The sequence below is a fragment of the Protobothrops mucrosquamatus genome, unplaced genomic scaffold, assembly GCF_001527695.2.
Source record: "Protobothrops mucrosquamatus isolate PMUCROS unplaced genomic scaffold, P.Mucros_1.0 scaffold52, whole genome shotgun sequence".
Classification (NCBI taxonomy): Eukaryota; Metazoa; Chordata; class Lepidosauria; order Squamata; family Viperidae; genus Protobothrops; species Protobothrops mucrosquamatus.
Window position 1 is genome coordinate 1,157,496 of NW_015386433.1, and position 14,108 is coordinate 1,171,603.

At 34.8% G+C, this 14,108-nt stretch overlaps 1 long non-coding RNA gene across 1 annotated transcript; it reads left to right on the plus strand.

Annotated features, from left to right (window-relative positions):
- Positions 1-10,201: 10,201 nt before the first annotated feature.
- LOC107283864 lies at positions 10,202-13,665 on the plus strand. The gene is made up of 3 exons (XR_001548803.1): positions 10,202-10,275; positions 12,600-12,700; positions 13,645-13,665. It is a non-coding gene; the product is annotated as an uncharacterized LOC107283864 (long non-coding RNA).
- Positions 13,666-14,108: the final 443 nt, after the last annotated feature.

Here is a 14,108-nt window from a genome sequence, read left to right on the forward strand (position 1 = left end):
TTTCTTGTCTCAGTTTTGTGATTCTGGTGCCTGACAAGCTTTAGTACACAATATATGTTCTCACTAAGTTGTAGAATAATTTAGCTGTTACACAGTGTGGCACATTTCTCTGAAATCTTATCTTAGCATACATATATTCTTCATTTCTTCCCTTGAAGTCTGTGGCCAATCATTCAGTTGAATACAAATGTAAAGGGCTAGTTCTTGTGTCTCTAAACTTGTAACATATTTTTTTTTAAAATGACTCTCATGCACACAAGGTATTTCCGGTAATACCTGGAAGTATTACTTATGCAATTATGATGTTTATGGACATCACTGGTTTATTTCTGTTCCAGCAGCCTACTATTCTTGAAACTCCTGTATTTTATGTTATAAAACCATTTAAAAGTCCTAGTATTTTCTGTGCTGCAAACATTGAGATTCAAAGGTTGTTACTTTGTTAAAGCAATAAAAAATTTTCTGTTTGCAGACTGAATTGTCAATGGAACTAATCAAGATAGAGCCAGATGTGTGCTGTTTTTGAACGTTCTGGTAAAAGTATGCCCACATAAAAATACAGATTTGAATTTTAGGGGGAGTTGTTTTGTAGTTTTCTTTCCCTCAGCCATATAAAATAAAAGGAAAAAAAATGGTACCCCCAAGGAAAAAGGTGAGATTGGCAATTTTCATGCGCAATATTTTATTCTACCACAACCTCTAATATTGAGTAAACCTTATTCACCTTTGTTGATGAGGTATGTATCTCTAAAAAGCAAAAATTCTCTTTCAATAAAATGACTGGGCTTTCACTAGGTATTTATTGAGACTGGAAGCAAAACCTGCTGAGGGAAGTTGTAGGAAAGAAAAACACAAATATTCTATAAGACTGATATGAATTAATCCTTGAACAGGGTAGATATTTGCCTAGCTCAGGGTTATTTAGTGGCTCTACCTAAGCCACAGTTTTGGGAGTTGTGTGTTTCTTGATAGATCAGCATATCATTTACAGTATTTTACAACATTCTGTTTTTATACTTGTGCTGCTATTTTGAATATTCTAGAGTTGGATGAATTAAAAATGCCTGCAATTGCATAAATGATGCAACTTCACTAGGAAATAAAATACAAAATTACATCACAGGTTATAGCTATGTTTTGAGCTGGTAATGTTTTAGAAATTGCTGCAGGGGACAAGGGGAACTGGTTCTAAGCTATAAAAAACATCTAAATGATATTTTCTCATTCTAATCTGATAAAGTAACGTCAAGGAGTTCAGCCAGACATACAATCTACACAAAGTGTTGATGAAAGGGAGTGATTAGCTACTATTCCTTACTATTTTTCTTTTGAAGAGATGTGATCATTCTTGCAGATTTTGCAAATACCATAGTTTGAATAATGAATAAAAATGGGGAGAAATTGAATACCTTTATTTATTGTGGGACAATTATTGATATCCATGTTAAGTTTTGTTGAACCATAGGCATGTTGAACTTTTCTTTTTTGGAAGAAAGTGAAACTGGTGGAAGATTTTTCGAGACTTATACATCAAGCTGTTGATCCTTTAGAAGAAATGATTTGAAGACCCCTACCAAAGAATGGCTATGCTTGACAGTATATAAATATTTCAAACAAAAACTTTTTTCTTTAAAACTCTTATAAACAATTATTAGGAAGTAGCAATTATACACACTCAAAATCCAAATTATTTCACAAGCCTACAAAGGGGATTATTTTGCAGGATTGTTTTTCCCCATTCAGGACTGTCAAGAAAAATCCTGCATGGCAGGTTATTTGAGAGGCAATGGAAAGGCGTTTAAGATATAAGGATGACTTCTAAATATATCCCACTGTTGCTGGAAACAGTTGAGCATTGTTGTCCAGTTCTCAAAGCTCTGTTGGCCAAGCTTCAGGACTTTTTTTGAGAAAACATCTCACTGCAGAATGTAGCAAGGCTGTATTCATTCTGGGGTATGTGTAAACAGGATCACAGGGGGTAGAAACCAGAAAACACTTGTATTATAGGGCCATTGTATTCCCATTTTAGAGTAGGGGTCATTGCCTAATTTAAAAGGCAATGCTTTTTGCATTGCCTTTTACATTGACTAATGTAAAAGGAATATATGTCTATTATTTTGGAAATGCAAGTTGGCCTTGCATTTTAAAATTGAATAGACTTCAGATGAATATATCAAAGAATACTGTTACTTCATTATTTATTATTTTGAGTCACACCTCCAATTTACTACTATAATATAGTAGTACTATATCTCGTTCAGTAATAATTCATTCCTGCAAAGGCAGAGAAGTCAAGATTCTGAAAAATGTGTATTAATATGATTGGCCACCCCATCCCATTCCACCCTCCTTTAAAAAGGATGGGCCCTGAAATTTTTATCTAATACCTCTCCATGCTTTTATCACTGACAACAGCCCTCATGACTTGCTCAGTTCTGAAGTGCTTTCAGAATGGACAGAAGTATCTGACTAAGCAACGTTAGATAAGTACCAGTAAAAGAGGCATGTGGCTTTTCTTCATATAGTACAATAAAACAAAATAAAAAAATATATTACTTTCTATTGTGGACGGAGCTGTTTCTAAAAGTCTTGGAATATAAGTAACAAAAAGTTGGCAATCCTAACCTTTTGCTTCCATTCTGCTTGTTTCTCATTATACTAAAAATTCTGTTAAAAGTGGGTTCACTTTTGGCTGCATCCTATCAATCATGTAGATTAATATTGCTCTGTGCTATTATCACTTAGCAGAGCCTGCTCTATGCTATATAACTCATTCAAGGGGCTAAACTATATGAAATATTGGAGACCTGTAATTGATACCTTCAACCTATAATTTGTGTTAATCATTCTTGCCTATAAAGAAATTACTTTTTTAGAATATGAATGCAGAATAAGACGTTTAACTTCCATTCTGTGATTTTAAATATACGTTTTCAAGTGTCTTAGCTGCTAATTAGTCTTAAGGAAAGCATGTGATGGTCTTTTCCTCTAACTTTCATAATTTGGTGTGGGTCAAGCATAAGATGAAATAAACTGAAGGTTTCATCTGACTTTTCTAGTTATGAGTTGCATTTTATTGAACTGAATGTAGCCTACCAGACATATGCTGTGACCCATCAGATTGCTCTCTATGTTCCACCTTTTCTGTGATTAAGGATGATGGGCACCAATTTTATGGGCACCATGATTGGTGATACGTTATCAGATTGGCTTGCAAAAATCTATATATCACTAGATAGCTAGAAAGAGTTAGCATTTCTGCATCTCTTTTTGGCCATGTAATGGCTGTCCATATTTTTGCAGTCCACTTCTCACAGACATCATAGGGAAGGGAATCTACAGAAACCTTTTATTTCTCATGTATCTGGCACTGTGGCAAGCTAGCCTTGATGGATGAATTAGACTCATTCTCAATGCTCAATGCTCTTCAGCAAGTCTTTGGAGTAAATGTGTTCCATGTTAAGACAGGCATGCTGAATTTTGTGCATTGAGTGTTTTTAACTAATAACACTCATTTACTTGCTTAAAACAAACCTATTACTAAAACAAATCATACATGCACTGCTATTCCTGCAAAGGAATCATATAGATTTTATTTATTTTCTTCTTATTTAAATATCTACATGCCACTCGAGATTCACAAGGAAGCTTTAAATGGAGGCCAGTGCTATGGGATTTGGCTGACCCTTTGAGTTGTCACCATATTCTCTCCTTCAGCTCAGAAAGCCCAATAGCTTTAAAAGCAATAAAATTACTTATTTATCTGATACCTGATTTTATGCATCTTATTGTTGAACTTCTGGCAAAATATGTTTGATTTAAATTGAATCATCACGAAGATGTACACAAACCAAACAGAGGTTTTTTTTGCTGTAACATGTACAATTAATTTTTTTTCTTTTTAAATAAAAAAGTATTAGGCCATTGATCTTGAAAGTTATCCAAAGGTTTTGAAACTGTCTTTGATAGTATTTTAGGATATGATAATTAGAGTATAGTACTTGCCTATTTAGATAAATAAGTGTAGCATTCTCAAATGTGCTCAGATCCTTCCAGAAATATTAATAAATGAATCAACAACATTCAGATTAATCATTTCCTCTCCCAATCTTTCTGCAACATCTTCCTGCTACAGCTGCTGATCTTCCTGCTGGACTGCTACTTGTACAGTATGCTTTCAACTGAATGCTGCACAATAGTGGTAAAAAATATGCTACACCCAATTTAGAATGGCATGTCTAAGGACAAGATATCATTTTTGAAATATTATCTATCTATCTATCTATCTATCTATCTATCTATCTATCTATCTATCTATCTATCTATCTATCTATCTATCTATCTATCTATCTATCTATCTATCTATCTATCTATCTATCTATCTATCTATCTATCTATCTATTTCATGCAAACTGGTATCAAATGAGATAACCTGATGCTACTATATCCATCCTGAATAAAATCCACAAGGCAGCATTTGCCAGTTTACCTGTTTTGACTTTGAGGCTTTGTTTAACAGCTGCATAACAAATAAAAGTTCAAGATGTTAAGATTATGAAGGCAAAAGCCAATGCATTTAGAAAAAACTGCTATAGGCTGTTTTGAAATTATGGACACAGTTATACATCTAGTAGGACAAGCTCTGTTTTCTTTTCAGATCATTGAGCACTCACTGAAGTAACAATGAAGGAACATGGTCCCTTAGAGACATGGATTCATATTGTTGAAATGGCTTTATTGGACTCAAGCTCACTTTATCAAATACATTAACATTGTGTTACATACACATGCACAAATGATTTAAGTCAGTATAATTTTTTAGTTGGATACATATAGAATAGATGCATGCATCTCTATATAATAATACCAAGGGCAATACATACTTCAGTATAGTGAGAGAAATTGGAAACAGCAAGAAAAAAGTATCAATCAGTCTATGACAAAAATCTAGGCCTTGGAGCAGATCTAATGAAATTAAGAACACTTAATTTGTGTTTATTCATTTATTTTTATTTTTTATAAATAAAAGAGAAATATATAAATAACCCCAAGAGAATTTAGATATTGTTCAAAATGTAAAAAATGATATATAATAAGCATACGGTACAGTAAACAGTCATTCTGCGGCTTATCATATACATGTACAATCAACTTCTGAAGCCTTCTGAAAATCTGTTTTCAGTAGTTTTTAGAACAGGGGTGTCAAACTGCCGGCCAGCGGGCTGGATGTGTCGTGCTGAAACCGCGCCCACCCCATTGCCGGCAATGGGAAAAAAGTTGCGATACATCATGAGATGTCACGTTGCGTTGTGAGTTTGACACCCCTGTTTTAGAAGATCATAAGAATGGGACCCACCTGGGGGAGGTCACTTTGAATATCCCACTTTTGTTACCCTCAGTTTGGGGGGGGGGAGTAGGCTGGAAAGGGAGCCTGCCTGCTGCTAAGCTTCTCCCTATCATGTCTGGGTATAGGAAGGAACTTTAGCCAGGCACTCTTATTGCCTATATTGCATAGCAGAATTTGTCTGGTAACTAGGTTTCAAGCCATTATAGGTTTTATAAATATCAACTAGCATATACTGTCCAGAGCCCTTCTTTGAAAAAATGGAGTTTATAAATATGAAATATGAATTAATTAATTAATTAATTAATTAATTAATTGCACTTGGAAAAATTGATAGCCAATTCATTTCCTGCAGCAACCATGCAATATGGCAGTACTGAGATTGTCTAGGAAGCATAATGGTTGTTATGCTTTGGAAGATCTGAAATAGCCAATAGGGTAGTATGCCATGTACAGCAAATATAGCAATTCAGTTGAAAACCATTTGTATCCTCTCTTTTCATTTAAAGGAAGGTGTACAACTTGGCTCAGGGCTTTTTTTGTCATAGAAGGCCTAGAACCGAGTTCCGGCACTTTTTCTGAATGGAACCTTGTAGGATAGGCAAGGCGGGTTGTATGACATGTGTGGGTTATGGCACCTTTTTTTTTTTTTTTTTTTTTACAAAAAAAGCACTGACCTGACTAATACTGTAATCTGTTTTATGACACATGAGCTATATTCTCAGTTAATCTTAAAACTGTCTTCTTGATGTGTTGGGCTGCAATTTTCAAACAGCATGGACAAAAGCTTAGAAAATAACAGATTAGGAAAGCTGCACTAGGCCATGATTACAACTAAACAGCTGAAATTAATAACAATGAGGACATATTGCCTTGACTGCAGATTGCACTAAATAAGGGGTGTCAAACTGCCAGCCTGCAGGCTGGTTGCATCATATGGAGGCCGTGCACCCATCCCAGCACCGGCAATGCAAAAAAAGTCATGATACGTCGTGACATGTCATGTGATGCAGTGAATTTGACACCCGTGCACTAAACAGTTTTGTTGAATCAGCTATAATTAATTGAATTCACCCAAATCAACTCAAAACCAAGCAAAATAATTTAAGGGCTAGTGTGATGCATATATTCTATTTATTATGTTAGCTTTTGTATATTTGTAATGCTATGTATATATGACCTTATACCTCTGAGATGTTTACAAGCAGTATGTAGTATTCTGGCAATTGTACATACAAATATTTCTGCTGTAAATTCAGGGTCCTGGTAGTTGTATTTAATGTTAAAAAATTAACACAAAATCAAGCTGTAAATTAAACTTTTGCTTTAGATGTACAGAACAACATAAGCATAAGAGTTTACTTTAAAAAACAAAAACAAAAACTGAGTATCCAGAGAGGCAAATCACAAGTTCAGGGAACATCAAAAGCTGTCATCTTCCAATCCACAGTTCATTCTGGTAACCCAAACAGCACAGGGCAGAATTTCAGGAGGGAAGCAGAACGTTATTTATCACAGAAAGCCAGAGACACAGATGTGCCTTTTTTTAGCCCTAATTACAATTGCTTTTTTCAAGTAGATGACTTGACTTTGGTTATTTTACTCTGCATAATTTGTGACACATTCCAGCGCCTGAGACTTTGCCCATCTCAGGTGCTGAATCAACCCACACCTGTGTCTTCTCATATCTCTCTTTCACTGGTGCATTCTCCCCTCCTACCTGCTACAGTGCAGGTTAAGATCTTGCTTTGTTAGGCTGTTCAATTTCTGAAAATAAAGAATGTATCTGATCTCTAAAAAATTGAGATTTATCTCTTTCCCACAATTGGTATTGGTTGAGTCTTCAAGATATCTATCTTTCATTGATTTATCCAATCTCTTTTTAAAACTATCCAAATTAGTAATATTGTTATGATCACATTGTATTTTGATTAATTCCATAGGTTGATTATGAACTCTATGACAAATGGGTATTAAAATGAGAAATAGCTGACACTGTGATCTTTCTAAATATGGTATCTCAGTTCTTTGGGGAAATGGTACCTTGATATTTCTGTTCATTCTTCTGAAAATCAAAATAGCCGGTTATGCAAAAGGTATGAGACATACTTGTATCAACCCACAATAGGATAAAAAACGTTTATGTTCAGTAAAAATCCACATTTGAACAGGCCCAAATAAATAAGAGTTCTTTGTTGTAAATTTTGCTTGTTTTCCTCTGTTCCTATGATGAAGTCAGTATTATGACATTTTTATATCAGACCGTCCCTTTGAAGATTTAATGCATTATCATTGGCAGTAAAATTAGGATGTACAGTGAAAATTTGATTTAATGTATCAGTTTGGAGGAAGAATGTTAGTCCTAGGACAGCAATTTGTAATGTTATGTCATTTGTGTAGTAATGTCTTTATATAATGGCATAAATCTCTGTGAATGACATAAAATTAATGTAACTTTAATTGCCTCATCTAAACTTTTTTTTAAGGGCAGGAGGAATCTCAGATAGAAATTTAGTCCACTTCATCCAACGTCTGCTAAAATGGTATCTGTTAAATACTATTTTAACTGATTTCCTGTATTAAATTTCAGCTATGGGATAACTGTATGGAAAGGAGTACAGATGGAAATAAAATATTTACAAGTTCTAGTGGATTTAATAGAACTACTGGCCATTGCTTAATGGTTGTAAATCTAAGAATATCAGAAATAAAGGGTAGGAATAGGAACATAATTCTGTCTAATAGCCAGCACAGGTGCTTAAATAGCTAATTTGCTGAAAAGGATTTCTGGTTGCTCCTGAAATTGTGCTTCCCATATCAGTGCTTATCCAGAAGAACTCCTAAATTGTACAATTTGGGGAATGTTCAATCCTATTTAAAATCTGTAAAAAGTAACCGCTTCTGGATTTTGTGCTTGCAATGGAAAAATGAAATTTTGATTTTGGTTTTGCTCATCAGATAGGTTTGTTTTTATAAAAATGGATATTACACATTATGATATAAAAGTAAAACGCTGAGGTTGTAATGTTATTATTTTTTATTGTGCTAATGAGAGTCGGAAGTCAATACCTTTTTTTTCTTTACCCCTTCTATTCCACACTTTCTTTTTTCTCTTTTCCCCTCCCCTAGTTCCTATTATTTTTATTTTCCTTTGTGTTTTATGTTCTGATAAACTAATAAAAGCTGACATTGGCAAAAGATCTGTAAAAAGGGATTGCACTGTACAAAACACCTCTATCTAATTGGGATCTTTATCTTATTTGCCACTACCCATTCCTAACCACTTCGAAACATGTTCCAGAGCATTTTAATAGCCTTTGGAGCAAGAGATGGAAATGAGAGAGTGCAATCTTTTTTTTACAGAAGAATCTACAAAGGTGATCAAAAAGTATAGATGGTACAAAGGACCCTACATTGAAGAAGCTTCTTCGATGAGAAGTAAAATATCTTCAAGGGAAAACAAAGTCCAGTTGCCTTTTGAAAAAGGGTGAAGCCACCCCCCCCCCCATTTTTTACATGCATATTTACAGAAAGGCAGATAGAATCTAACCCAGAGTTTCCCAAAGTGGCCAATATCAACTTGCAAAGATCAGTAGGACTATCCATAGGGTCAATAAATGTCTGGGGTTCAATAGGTGATTGATAAATGATTGATTGGGGTTAGTTAATCTTTTGGGTTTCTATAGAGTTCCTAATCTTGAAGGTGAGATATCTAGGTCTGAAATATTGTTATCCAGGGTTGGATGATTAATCACCAGTGAGAGTGGTCTTGTGATTATTGTTACTCATAGTACTGTTAATTCAAATAGTATTTATTACTTTTTCACATAATAATTATTTGAGGAGCAATGAACTATCTGAAGGGACTGATGTACTAAAGAGTTTGAGGAATTCTGATTTGTACATATTTCTTAGTTGGCTAAGGGAAAAAAACAGGTTTTATCACTGCAGTTGTAATGTTTAGTGCTATTCTAATATTGTTCTAATTTCAGGGACTACTATTGTCTTGCTTTGAAGAGAAATTATGCATATCAAGATTATTACTACAAATTAAAATTTTTCTCAAAGAGTATCAGGGCAACAGAAGAAATTATCAGTTTATCATTGGATTGAAAAACATGGATCAAAATTTTCTCTTTGGAACTAAAAACCTTTCTGTCACATGCATTGTTTTACAGAGCTTTCAGATATACTGTAGGAGATATTCAACGTGTACCTGAAGCTTGTTAAAAGTAAAGATTTGTTTTTAAAAAGTCATTTTCATGGAAACCAAAGATTCATCATGAAAGGTCATATGTTTTATTAATCTCACAGTGGCATCTTATTAGTTTCCAAACCATAAAGGCAATTTCTGGAGATTGGTCACTTATTGTGCTAAGTCTTTCTTGTCCAGAGATGATATTTTACATTCTGTAATATAATCACGTGATCATAGGCTAGATTATGAGTGAAAGAACATAATTCAATTTATTGTATATTCATTCGTTGGAACCCCACTATGCAAACATCAACTTTTTTGACTTCAGTACTACAGCTAAGACTAGACATTAGGGCCAATGTCCATGGCCTGGCAACACAGGTGTACCCCAAGTAACTGCAAGTAACTGTTCATGGCCTAACATGAACTCAGACTTCAGCAAGGTGCATTCTTATTCTTACTATTTTCCCAAATATTTTATAGTTGAAAAAGTTTGGCACAATTGCAAATTGTGATCTAGAAAAGTTAGTGAAAATGTAAAAATTGTTAATCATTCAGCTGCTACAAACTTATTTTTACAGAGTAGATGCTCATTATGAAATTAAAATGTATTGTTAGTTTAAAAACAACAATAAACAAATATGTTTATTTCAGTGATACATATATACTGTTCAAAGCTCATCTCCAGTAAGAATCCAGAGTTGAACATTACAGAGTTGCATCACAGCCTGAGGTAAGGCAAGTCATAACTCTGCTCTTACTGTTCCTCCCTATCTGTGACATAATAATATGTGATTAAGTCATGTTTCATTGAGTAAATCACAATGGTTCAGTTTGTATAAACAACATTACAGTTCAGCAAGAAATGTAAATTCTGTCAGTGAACAGTTTTTTTAATGGTAGTCTATAGGATCCTATAGGTTATAGGATTGGCATTGTTAGAGGGCTTATTTAAAGGACTACAATAGTATCTATAGTTTCATGACTCCCCTGACATTCTGTTCACATAGATACAAGAATTTCTCTTTAAAAACAGTGCTTTCTGTTACTATGCCAAGAAAGCATAATCAGTGGATATTCCATTCCAACAGTAGGCGTCCTTCTTTAGTAGTGAGAAGTCACATCCAGTGGTGGGATTCAGCCAGTTCACACCAGTTTGGCAAAACCGGTAGCTAATGTTTTGTTGCCCAGGTCCAGAATGGAGTTCTGGAATCCACACAGAGAACCAGTTGTTCACATATTGGAATCCTACCACTGGTCACATCTACTGGTACAATATCAAGATTGCTAGATGATTAGAGGTTGTGGTCCCAAAGAGTAAGAAAAGGATCATTGCATAGGTTTACCTGATATGCTGGTTGCACCCATTTCTGGATGGTGAAGTGCTTTATATTGTCACTCATGTCATTGTCACTCCATGACTGCATATTGCAATGTGCTCTACATGGGGTTGAAGATCACTCAGATGCTACAGCTGTTCTAGAATGCAGCAGAACAGGCAGTGTTGAGTATGCCTCAGAATGCTCATATGACAGTACTGGTATTGATGAACATCTGGATACAATTCAAGATGCTGTTTCTCACATATATATCCTTCATAGCATAGGACCAAGCTATCTGAGGGGCCTGTCTTCCATGATTTGTGCCTTTTGGTGAGATCAGACAAAGATAATGTGCTTCAAGTACTTTCAATCAAACAATGTCTATCAGCTCTCAAGAAGCATGCCTATTTTCTTGTGAGACCTGTCCTTTAGAATAACAGAACAACAGATTTGGAATTATTCTTATTGACAGGAAACTTCTTCTTAATTCTAGATAAGCTTCTATCCATTACTTCTTGTCTTGCCTTCAGATTATTTGGAGAATAAGTCAACTCCATTGTCTCTGTGACAGCCCCTCAAATACTGGAAGACTGCTATCATGCCACCCTTAGTCCTTCTCTTGATTAGGCTACACATACCCAATCTCCACAACCATTCATCATATACTTTATTCTCCAGTTCTCTAATTAGCTTTGTTGCTCTTCTCTGTACTCTTTCTAGAATCTCAACATCTTTTTTCTATCATGGCGACCCAAACTGGATGCAATATTCCAAGTGTGGTTTTACTAGTACACTATAAAGTGGTAGTAACACTTCATGTGATCTGGATATCTCTATTGATGCAGAGGACTGCATTGGCCCTTTTGGCAGCTGCAGTGCACTATTGACTCATACTTAAGTGATTATCCACTAGGACACTTAGATCACCCTTTCAGTTATTGCTGCTGAGCCAATATTTGTAAATTTCAATACAGACATATAAATTATCAATGACATATTATTTATTTATTTTATTTTATTTATTTATTAAATTTATATACCACCCTATCTCCCTTGCGGGACTCAGGGCGGTGAACAGGCGATACTAAAAACCACGATAATAAATAAATAGTTTGTTTTGATATGCAAATCTGTTCCATCTTTTTTTTGTCATGTCTCTTTTCCTCCTTTTCTTTCTCCCTGGTGGAGGGAGATGTCAAAACTAAGCCAAAAAATGACAAAGTAAAATCTGATCAAGTCCAGTTCTTTATTTATTTATACCTAGCAGATAGGAGTTCCATACTAAAACTATAATCTTCAGACCTAATAGATATCCCCATGAGATTCTAGGGTGTGATTACCCTGAACCTTTTCCTCCTTCGCTATCCAGTTCAGAACTGTGCAGTCTCTTATTATAAGTTTCTTTCTGGAATGTATTGCCTACAGTGGTGGGATTCAAATATGTGAACAACCAGTTCTCTGTGTGGATGCCGCTTCTGGAAGTCCATTTTGGGCCTGAACAACAAAAAATTAGCTACCAGTTCTGCTGAAGTGGTGCAAACTGGCTGAATCCCACCACTGGTTGCCTCCTTTGGGAATCTATGGTGCAATTGCCAAGAAAAGAGAAAGTTTTTGATCTTACATAATCATTATGAATCATTTCATATTTAAATTGCATTAATATTATAGAAATTTATTATCAAGCTGATTCAGTTTTCCAAAATAGGAGAATATTTATATCTATATTCTTTCCTAGGCTTGGCTGTCCATGCAACAGAAAAAAACAAAACAAAACAAAACATTCAGGCTTGCTGGAAGCAGATATACCAATTTAGCATACAGTTGAAACACTTAAAGGTAAGTAATTTAGCAAAACAGGATTGTCTTCCAATGATTCATACTTCGGAATGGATGATCTGCCTGCTGAGGGAACTATGAGTTGGATACAAAATTCTTGATTCTACTTTACTGAGGGAAGAGGCAAATTGAATCAACAATTTAACCTAATTGTAACCCACAAATTTATCTCTACTGTAACACAGTTTACTGAATGCAGTAGATTTTTCTTTGAGGAATGATTAGGTAAAGTGAAGTAAAATATGTGGTTTATATGTATTGTTTTGGATCATTACCTGACAGAAGGGTCAAACAGGTACAAAAGGAATTCTAATCAGTAGAATTATGGAGGAGGAGAAGGAAGGACACTCTGGAATTAGGTTGTCCTTGATGGATGGCTGCCCTTTTGAGGTTGTTTTTTTAAAAACTTTTCTGAAGACATTTTGCTTTGGGACTAAATTATCTAAATAATTTCATAAGATGTTTGGTATTAGTCTGCTGTCAAAATCCTTTTCATATGATCAGTCTAGATGGCTGATCGAAGCAATATGTTATTTTCTTGTCAGATTTTGATTTGGGGGAAAGAAATAAAAGAAGACTTTCTTTCCCCCACAGCAAAAATGAAAAGTGTGTAAGATGTGTTAGTAATCAAACTTGTGCATTGCAAGTATTTTGTTGTTGACTCTTAGCCTGTAACCAAATATGTCTATACCTGTCTTAAAGCTGACCCCAGTGAGAAGAGCCACATTCTGACGTTATATATATGGCTTGCTTATGTGTGCTTTTTTGGCTCCCAAATATTCTGGACTGACAAGAATGAATTCACACAAATTAATTAAGCAGTGATTTTGTAGACATTTGGCTGCACTTTCTCTTTTCCTCTTTCATCTGCAATGAGTGTATCCTCAGGTGAGAAACAGGAGAGTACACTATCAAACCATTTCTTCTCTTTTGCATTACCACAGAAGACAGGTTGGCACCATTGCATACTTGTACCCTAAAGTATTTTGTTTCATCAAGAACAACAAAGAATTCTGCAACAGCTTAAAGAGAATCATTTTAATGCAGTCTGCAAAGTCAATCTTCAAAGAGTTCTATAGCAGCTAAAAACAACTGAAAGATAACTATTTTATTATAATCTAAAATGTTGTAAAGAACCATTCCATTAAATGTATCTGATTTGCTTGCTGTAACAATTGTGTTCATCTTTAATTTGGCTGGAATAAGAGTACTTAAATTAAGTATTTTTCCACAGCATTAAGTAAGACAAACAGTACAATAACAACAGAATTACAGTATACTCATTGCTGTTGTGGGTAAGAAACCAAACGAACAATGTGGTCAATTTGTTGGGCTTAGGAAAGCAGGGATTCTCTACCCCCAAAAATAATTAAAATGTATGCCATTTAGTTAGTACATTAAGTTGTAT